Source organism: Cucumis melo, chromosome 5 (genome assembly GCF_025177605.1).
Source record: "Cucumis melo cultivar AY chromosome 5, USDA_Cmelo_AY_1.0, whole genome shotgun sequence".
Lineage (NCBI taxonomy): Eukaryota > Viridiplantae > Streptophyta > Magnoliopsida > Cucurbitales > Cucurbitaceae > Cucumis > Cucumis melo.
This window is the reverse complement of record NC_066861.1, coordinates 28,422,863-28,433,685: the sequence shown is the minus strand read 5'-3', so window position 1 is coordinate 28,433,685 and position 10,823 is coordinate 28,422,863.

The window sequence follows — 10,823 nt, the reverse complement described above, 5'->3', positions numbered from 1 at the left end:
AAAGTTAGAGATAAAAAAAATCATAATTAAATTTAGTAAAGTAAAAATTCATAAAAAAAAAAAAAAATCTTCCATCCTATTTTGCATTATAGACAATAATGTCTTGTCTATATCACTTTGAGTTAACTAAGTGTCTCTTGAATGGGACATCATTAATAACAGTTCAACCAACCGAGTTTAATGTTTAGTTATTTGGTTCAAATCTTTCCACGTCCGTGTGATTGGTACAATATTAAAAATATTATAAGTGTACTTCATGGAAGAAGTAATTTGAATATAGGAATCTATTTATGATCAATATGTGAAAAATAAAACTCAACTAAAACTACACTATGATCCAACTCTACATGGTCTCAATTCATCTTAAATTTGTGACGTAATAAAATGTGACCAAAAGGTATCATTTTTCATGGTGGAACTTACTATTTAGTACCTTCTTTTTCTTAACTAGACTACTAAAGTTCATACTTTTTTAAAAAAGACTAATCTATATACATATAGTTATCGTTCCAACTTGTTCCTTACATGTTCGTACATCTTATTATAGTTTTCAAATCATTCAAACTCAATCTATAGTTGAAAACACATCTACTTTGCTGCAAAAACAATGTTAAAGATTTATCAAGAGTCAAACGATCAAGGATTTTTAACTATAGATTGAGGTATTAAAACATGAAAAAATATGAGAAAAGTTATAATTTTAGTCCTAACATTTTGAGAGATTTTCACCTCAAGATTGATTTTAAACATATGTAAAATCATTCCTTTAAAATGACCTTAGAGCTAGAAAAATGCTTAGTAATAAGGTCAATGAATAATTTAGTTGATGATGAAACTTTATTTTAAACCTATGTTCTTATAGTTTCAAATAAAAATAAATCACCTCTTTTTTTACTTAAAAAAAATTAATTAAAATATTAAATTGAACCTACCTCAATTAACATAATATTTTTTTAAAATTAAAATTTTCTCCCACACACAATTTCAAAATATAACAAAAAAAAAAAAAATGAACCAAAATACTTGCATTAAAATTGAATCTGAAATTTCAGTCATATTTTAAATATTAAGAATAAAAAAACTAATAGAACATTTAGAAGCTAAATTTAATTTGGAATTATGGTGAAAACAGAATAAATTAAATTAAAGTAGCATTCCCACCAACAATTCGTAGTGGGAAGTTGACAAAGTGATGAGAAGTCAATAGGGAAATTAGAGGCATTATTTATTAAATGTGTGGTGTGGGTAGGGATTTAGTTCATGGCCATAATTAGTGCATCATTTCAAAGCCAATCTTCTTCTTTCTATACAAATGTGGAAGACTACTCAATATGCACACAAATTAAACCCAAGATATATATATATATATATATATATATATATATATATATATACAGAGAGAGAGAGAGAGAGAGAGAGTAATGAATTCACAATTTAGTATAATTAGTATATACTATATATTACTTGGAAAATCTTTAATCACTCATGCATGACTTCTAGGGCTTTAGTACATCATCTGGCAGGTCTTAGTAATATAGCGTTGATTAGGGTTTTTTAGTTGTACCAAAATTTTAAAACTTTTTGGTCCTTAAACTTCCATCGGACTGTATTTTTTTACTTTTAATAAGAAACTAAAATAAGAAGGGATCGGGGGATGCGCCAAGACATCTCACAATCAATTTGATATCTTCGTAGCAATGTTCCGTCGTTACACCCTAATATCCATAACAATCCATCACATCTCCACAGCATCAGGTGACAATATCAATTTAGTTCGTTAACTTTCACAGAATTTATGTCTTCTTTTGATTTAATTCCTTAACTTTCAAATAACTAGGTTTGAAGATTTGATTCGCACATTCTAACACATGATTTTATTAAATACTCATTTTTTCATCTTCAATGTTAAGATTTTATCACTTGATTTAAAATAATCTAAACAATTGATAAATTTTCACTATTTTCATTATCGATATAATAAAATTAAAGGACAAAAGAAAAATGAGTATTTAGTAAAAGTTGAAATTAAAAACGTAAATTTTGGAATGGAATAACTAAACCGAAAATAAAACTAATCAAATCTCAAAGAAAAATTGTAACCCTTTTGATCATAACATTATTATTCATCAAAAGAATAAGGTTAAGCCAATTTGGTATGTGTGTATATATACTTTCACTAGTTGAAAATGCAACTATTATATGTCACTCTCTCATAAATAATAATAATAATAATAATAATGTTATGATCACTCACACCACTAAAAAAGCAATCTTTTTTTATGCTTGAGCTTATATATATATATATATATATATATATATATATATATATATATATATATATATTATTATATCTTTTTTATTTTTTCTACTTGTATCTTAAATTTTATTTATTAAAAAAATTACCTCAGCCAGTTTTATATATACACACACACACAAACATGGTTTAAAAAGGTATATGGTCCCATAGTACTTTGGTCAAAATCGAGATGTTGATGTGAATTTAATTATATAAGACACAAGAATAATGAATATTAGCTAAATTCCAAAATATAATTATTCTTTTAGTTTTATAAATTTAGATTGGCTTTTAAAAAAAGTGGTAAAAGGTAGATAATAAATGAAAAAAATTAATTTTAGAAAAGAAAAATCAAATACTTATCCAATAAAAACCTTTATTTATTAATTAAAAGTGATCGATAAACTTGTGAGTACACTTACCCTAATCAAGAAACCAATTACCTAATTTTGGAGATTGATGCTCTAACGTAAAATGTTTTTTTACTATTACGTTCGAAAAAAAGAATTTAGAGGTCGAGAGATTAATGGATGTATCTAAACAACTCAATTAGTACTATTTGAACTAAAAAGATTTATTACTTTTTGTTTTTGAAAAATTTAAAAAAATTAATGTGTGGTCACTTTCTCTACTCTTTATTAACAATGAAGTAGGTGAGAGCCTTTGTCCTAACTAAGTTTAAAATCCTATGTCTATGGAAAAAAATAATAATAATTATGTGTGTTTGTATACAGTACTAAGACATTCGTTCTAACATAAGACAATATTTATAAGATCAATAATACTAAACCATCTAGTTCAATATATATTTAATAATAATTATCAGTTTCTTTTTTTTTTTTAGGTTTTAACGTACACAAATTTATGTGGTCTACAACGTATATGCATTAAAATGCACACCAACGCGTATACACATACATTTGTGTGTGGTTATCTTATGATAAACTAATTTTAATTTTCTAAGTGAACTGTATTAATTTAACTTCTATAAATCTTGAAATGTTTTGGATAGGTTAGTTGGCACATTGAATGACCATACACAGATCTTACGTTTTTTTTTATTATATAATATTTATGTTATTTGCAATTTTGACTCTAGGTTTAAAGGATTTTGCTATATAAATTAACCATCTAACAATAAAAGTTCGTCGTTTTGGATAATCGAATTTATGTAATGAGTTACTGGTAAATTCAATTATATCTCAACACTTTATTACACTCTCACTTATAGATAATATTAAAAGTTTTTGTGTGTGCAGTCGTTAAATATAACACGTTTGTCATTTTGGATAATCAAATTTTTATGTAATGAGTTATGGATAGATCCAATTATATCAACATTTTACTACACACTCTCACTTATAGGCTTATATGAAATTTGTAGAAAGCCCCAACAGACTGACTAATTGAGAAGGAAATGATATTACAAAAGTTTCAATATATGATCTCATATTCTCATCTATGTCAATTAATCACCACCCGAATCAAAAACCAGAACCGATGAATGTTAAAGATAAATTTAATTAATATATTAACAATTTCGATGATACCATATTAAATCACAGAGTGTTGTCACTCCAAAATCAAACCACAAAAGTTAGACAAAAGGTCCCTATCACCACCATTATTAAATCAATCTGATTGCTCCAAACCCCAAGAGCCTATTGAAACTTCCTCCACACAAAGCATTAAAACAATATTTAAAAGATATTGGATATCAGTAGTCTTCCCAATCTCCATCTTTCATGTCTTTTCTCTCTTCAATATTCCCAAAGCAATATATAATCTTTCTCAACTCTCTTTTTTCACATGAGAAATTTTTACTTACTATTGTAGATATCTATTTTAGCTTTTAGGTTTTTTGTTTCATTGATTTTGATTACGATCCAAAACCCCAATTATTTATTTATGTTCATTTGTCCATATCACGACCTAGACAGATCTGTGTAATTTAGATCATCAACTTGCCTTTGTATTGTACTATTCATCTCCTCTCTCTTCCCCACCGAGGCAATTATTAGACCAAAACAAAGCAACAGATAAACCGTTGGAAGACATAAAAGAAAGATTAAACATAACGTATCCCAGACTAATATACAACAAATATCAGAACAGACACATATACGGTTTGGAAAATCTATATCGTCCAACAGTTATTGTGAAGCAGCGCACCTTCAATAATTTTTCCCTTCCCCACCTCCCTTTTCCTTTTTGTTTTACACAGTAGAAATCAATGAGAGCATTGAGTGGTGGGCATAGAAGGTAAAGAACCATATACACATGCATCTTGCTTCTATATATACATATACATACCTAATTTCCATATGGGTTCAAGAAAAAACAAGATTGATAGAGAGAGAAATCTTGGGTTCCCCTAGATGAAAGATTAGGGTTTTTGTTTATCTATAGATTGAGAAAACGAAAGAAAGAAAGAAAAACCCTAATTTCAAGAGATAGAGAGATCAAAGAGGAAGATTTAGAAGATGGGGTTTTTTCTTTTTGGGGTATGAAAAAAAGTGGGAATTGAGAAAAGCAGAAAAGACCCAGAGAGAATTGAAAGAGCTGACAGAAGAGAGTGAGCACACACTAAACCTAATTGTATGAGAAAATTAAAAAAAAAAAAAAGTTGAAAGTTCATACCTTTACTTAGTATGTGCTCATTTCTCTTTCTGTCAGGCCCTTCTCTTTCTTTTTCTTCTTCTTCTTCTTCTTCATTTTTTCTTCTTCTTATTCTAATTTTTACCATTAAATATTATGATTGCTGAATCTGAATACTCTGTCATTTCTCTGATATAACAATTAGAATCATATTTTGACACTCAATTCTTCTCTCTCTCTTTTGTGTTAAATATATATTAGGAAAAATCAGAATTTTGTAGGTTTATATTCTTCTATACTTTACCACATGATACTTGAGGCAATTATAATAATTACCAAATATATTGTTGTTGTTATTATTATTTTGGGATTTGAGAGAGAACTTTTGATGATTGGTCTTTTCTGCCATTTTTCAATAAAAGAAATGAAAAGTGATTTGGACTTTTCATAATTATTACATTAAATTATTGATGGGGTTGATTTAATTTCATTGCTCAGGTGTCACCTTTTCTGATTTTTCTGGAGACAAAGGAGAAAAAAATAACACATCAAGGCTCAAGGCTAAGGGAGAAAGTTTTGTGTTTCAATTCTCAAGGAAATTAGGTATGTGAAATTCTCTTTATATTCTCAAAGACTATTCAAATGATCACATATTTTAAGAGTATTAATTCTTTTATTTCTCTAGTGGTTCCATACATTTGTTAAATCAATGAAAGATAATTTTAATTAATAGTAAAATGTTGTTCTTTCGTTTCATAGACGTTTGCTTTAAATTTGCTTGTGTTTGTTTAGTGTTTCCTTTGCTATATGGGCTGATCTCTGGCCCTCTTTCTCTTTTGCCATCATCTCTTATACGTTTTTAGACTCGTTGCTTATTGAGGGTGTTACAAGAGTGTCTACTTATGGAAATGTGTCAGCATAAACGGTTGACCCAATTGTAACTTTTTTCGAAGAAAAAAACGAAAAGCAAAATAATTTAGGTATGGAATGAGAGCATATTGTTCTAGTTGTTGTTTCGTTTATAAAGTCTTCCTTATTTGCAAATTATTTTGTGTATGACTTTGCTTTAGTTTAACATGGTTTTACGTAACTCTTGTTTGTAGGATCATCTCTTCCTATCTTATGTTAATATTAGTATTTTTTTTCTAAAATACAAAATAAAAAATAATTGTTGGGTATAATATGTAAAAGTGTACGATGGGTTAGTTGAATATTTTCATTGTAAGAATACATCAACCTAACATATCATTAGCTATGAAAAATATGTTGCATATAACTAACAATTTCTATAAAGCCTAATTAAAAATGATTAAAGATCCCACTCATTTGACTGTATATGTTTATTCAATAGGTTTCCAATAAAAAAGAAAAACTGTGTTTTCTATAACACTTAAAATCCTCGGGCATGTTGAGTAATTGACAATGAAATTACCCATAAACGCTTAACTAGGAGTACTTTCGGTGGGATCTGATGCATCGATAATATCTTGATGATTGAACTCGTAACTTATCGTGAGATGTATCAAAGTATTTCGTTATTATATCTAATTCAAAGATATATTACTTAATGAAAATTAGCACATACTTCTTATCTTTAAACTTGGTTTGACCAAATTATTTGACCTTTTTTTTTTCTTTTTGTGAAGATTATTATTGCAAAATGCAAAAAACTTTTAAAGGAATGTGGCCCTTTGAAGTTTTGGGCTGCAACAAATGAAGGGTATATCTAATTTAAGTGAAAGGGCCTTTTTTTTCATTATATTTTGCAATTATGGGCCAAAGATTTCTAAATAGAAAAGTATATAAATTTCTTGAAAAATGTATTATGGCTATGGGACCTTGGAAACTTTTTTTATAGAACTTGTTATATTATATATTACACTTCATTATTCTTTTATGACTTTATGAACTTTCAATCCATCAAGTCGTATGGTTAAAAATGGATCAAAAACTAATCTTATAGTTTAAAAATCTTCGAATTAATTAATATTCATGTTCACGACACTTTTCTTAATAAATTTTTGTGGTTAAATTGTAAATTTGATCCATGTGATTTACAAAACACCAAAATTTAGTATATAGTTTGATAAAATCTTCTAAATAATTTCTATAGTAGAAGTTATTTGTGAGTATTTAATCCAACCATAAGTACTGTATTCCTAACTTTTGAAATCATAAGGACTAAATTCTAATTTTTCCAAATTATGGGACCATATTTGTAATTTGACATGAATTGATCTTCGACGATAAATGAATAAAGATATAAAAAATAACTTTCTTTTCCTATAATCAACCTGTCCTAATTTCATTCTTTTTGTATTCTAAATTAGATTATATTTAATATCGGTCTTGCTATTTAGACGACAAACAAATTTGCTTAACGTCTTTTATTTCTATATAATATTGACTTGTTCAACACGTGAATGTGTTTACGAAATTCTATCTATATCATCGAGCTTTTAAACAATTCCATCTTATTGTACGTTTCTAACAAATATTTATTTTTGCATGTACAAAGATAGCAAAAATATAGGAGAAATTAGTAGGGAAGATTCTTAAAAGATGTGGACAATGGTGTTGTCCATATAAGCATATGATAAAGTTGGACTAAAGATTATACATGAGGCTAAGATTCTACTAGACACCAATGAAGATAGATTGACATTATCATGTTAAAAAGAAAAAAGAAAAAAGAAAAAAAGGCATACTAGTTGAGAAGAATTAATACAATCTATTACTAAAGTTAGATAGAAACCAATTAGGGTTTGAAATGCCAATGTTTCTATAGATATTTTTTTAAAAAAAATTACCTCAAAAATATCTTTATGTATAGTAATTATCAAATTTTATATTCCATTTACTATTACTAATAAAATGATTTATTTTGTTATATATGTCAATATGTAAAAACAACTTTTAGTTGTTTAAAGACCTTCCTAGGTCTAAAAATGCAACTAATTATTAAACAATGGCTCCCACATAACACATATAATTACACTAAATTAAAATATATTTTTTTTCCTTATGTTAAATTGTTAATGATAAAACTTTTCTAATAAACTTGGGTTTAGCTTCATGAATAAAATAATGATATGCTGAAAAATGTCAAATCATTATTTATTGAATTTAAACATATTAAACACAATCATTGTGGAAGCTATTAATTATTAATCAATTGCCTAAAATTAATTCCTTTACTAATTATTAAAAAAAAAAAATTGCTAAATTAATCATTAATTATCTGGATTTCTAATGCTTAAGCATAAATAATTTTACCAATTTAGGACCATAAATACCTCCCCCATAAGAATACAACACCATGAAAACAATGATATGTATATCACCTTCCTTTTCTTTTTTTGTCCCTTTTGAACTTCTCATGCACATATATTGGTATGTATAGGATGTAAAAATTAATTGAAATTACTTTCATTTGGACTTTATTATATTGAGTTTTTGGATGTAAAATAAATCAAATATATATATATATATATATAAAGGTGCAAAAAGAGAAATAATTGAACACTTTTGAGAATTATGAATGATGTATATAACATCATTTGAATTATTGAAAATGAATATTAGAGATAATATTTTTTTATTAGCTATGGAATAACAATCGTTCTTTTTCACATCAAATCATTTTTAATTTATCTAATGACCCTAAACCCTAATTTTAATAATAATTAAAAGTTTAGCCTCTACACTATATATATATATATATATATATATATATATTCAAAATTAAATTCATTATTTTTGCTTTTGAGGTTTTAAAAATGTCATTATAAATTTGATTGATGAATTGTCCAAAAGAGGACAATAATTGATGAAGTTTTTGCTGTTTTTGAAGATAGCAATTCCATGGCCAAAAATTTTAGAACTCTTTTATCTCTCTCTCCAATCATACAAACAACCCTATGCCCATATTCTTAATTTCATGCATCTTTTTCATCAATAATAATAATATGGGGATTTGGGAAACATTGGATTCCTTCTTTTATTATACGTTCACCCTTTTTCAATAATTTATCTTCCATATATAAAATTACTTGACCACACATCTGTTTTCTTCATTAACTTCATAGGTGGATATTTACAATAGACAAGTGTTTGGAGTTTTGTATTCTATGAGTAGCAAGTGTTGGATTTTCATTTTAAGTAATGAAATTGATAGAAACATATGAAGGGTTGATAATGCACCAAAGTAACAATTTAGATCAATTAATATGAAGTTTGTAATGACGGTTAGTTGGAATTTTCTTGCTTCATGTTGTATTAAGAAAATAAATTAACAATAATAATGATATATACTTTCTCAAATGAATCGTTCTTTGAGTTGTACTTTTTCAAGTGATTAAGTGTTTTTGACTTTCTTTACTTTGAGTTCAACGTATTATTTTAAGAGTGAGATACTTAAGGTAGTTTTACTCTCTCGAAAAATAATTTGACCTAGAATACTTAGGTCTTGTTTGATAACTATTAAGACTTTTTTTAAACTATAACATGGTTGTTATCTTTGTTTTCCTAATGAAACATTTGAATTACAGTCAAAGTTCAAAAGAAAAAAAAATAGTTTTTGTATGGTTTTCAAATATTAATCAATGTTACGGACAATTTTAGACAAGGGGTAGATTTGGAATAAATCAACTTTTTTTGAACATAAAATAGAGGTAACATGTCCTAGAGGAGTCCGCACACATACTAATTTAAGGTAGGTCGAGGTGGAGACCGAGCTTTATCTTCTAAGGGACCCATTCTCTGTGGGCACCAATCTATCCTCCAACGGGAACTCAAACTTACTTTACTAAGTCCTAATAGGAACTGTATAGGAAAAAAACTCTAAATTTGGTACGTCTCTATAATATATAGAACATGATAATTCTACATAAAGTACGTAGATTCATCTTTTATTTTAGCTACTAGTTCTTACGGCCAATTCTAAATATTGACTTAAGAATTGGTGTTTACCTAACAAAGCATCTCACCGATGTATTACTCTAATTGTTTCGTAGGTGACCTTTTCTTCCAAATCACAACTTCACGTGTGAAATTTAGATGAGAGCCGTTCTTAGCCAATTTTTTCCCTCAACGAGTAGAATTTTCCAAACATCTTCTTGAAAACAAATTTCAAAAATTAAAAAAGAAAAAACCAAATAATTACCAAACGAATCCTAAATTATTTTTTTTATTAATCTCGTACCCAACTCTACAAATCCAATTCATCTTTCCTTTTTTTCTCTCTCAAGAAAACGTTTAGTACTTTACTTTTCTTTCAAAAAAAGAACAAATTTTTATTTTACTTAATATTAGATATTACGTTTTCTTCTTTCCATTGTTTGATTTTAATTTCGAAATTTCGTAATATCTTTTCCACCTGTGTTTTTAATTAAATATATACAATAATATTCAAATCTAAACAAATTATATTTTTAGACGATATTTACATTTTAGGCAATTTCAAAACTAAACATATTATTATATATTAATTTACGTTTTAATTTTGAGATTAAAACAAATTATATATGTAGACTTGATAGTTAAATTTCCTACGTATTTCTAATTTATTCGACAAAAATCCACTATTCTCTACCTATCAATTTAATGTAATTTTCTATACTACTTCGTCTATACAACAAAAACGTTCCATAATAGAGAGATTGATCTATGATCTACTTAAAAAATTGATCAGGTAGTCGACCTAATCTCATAACTATATTAAATCGACAATCGATAAAAAAGACTAAACTTAAATAAAGACTTTTGTTTTCCCTTTTTCTTTTTTTTTTTTCTCTCTCTTATCTTTTATCCCTTGACAACAATAATAAAGTGTAAAAGAGTAATTCCCTTTTTCATTTTTCGAGGATGAATATAATTTGAATGATAAACTTGTCTATGACAAATGAATTCATATATTTTCACACGGTAA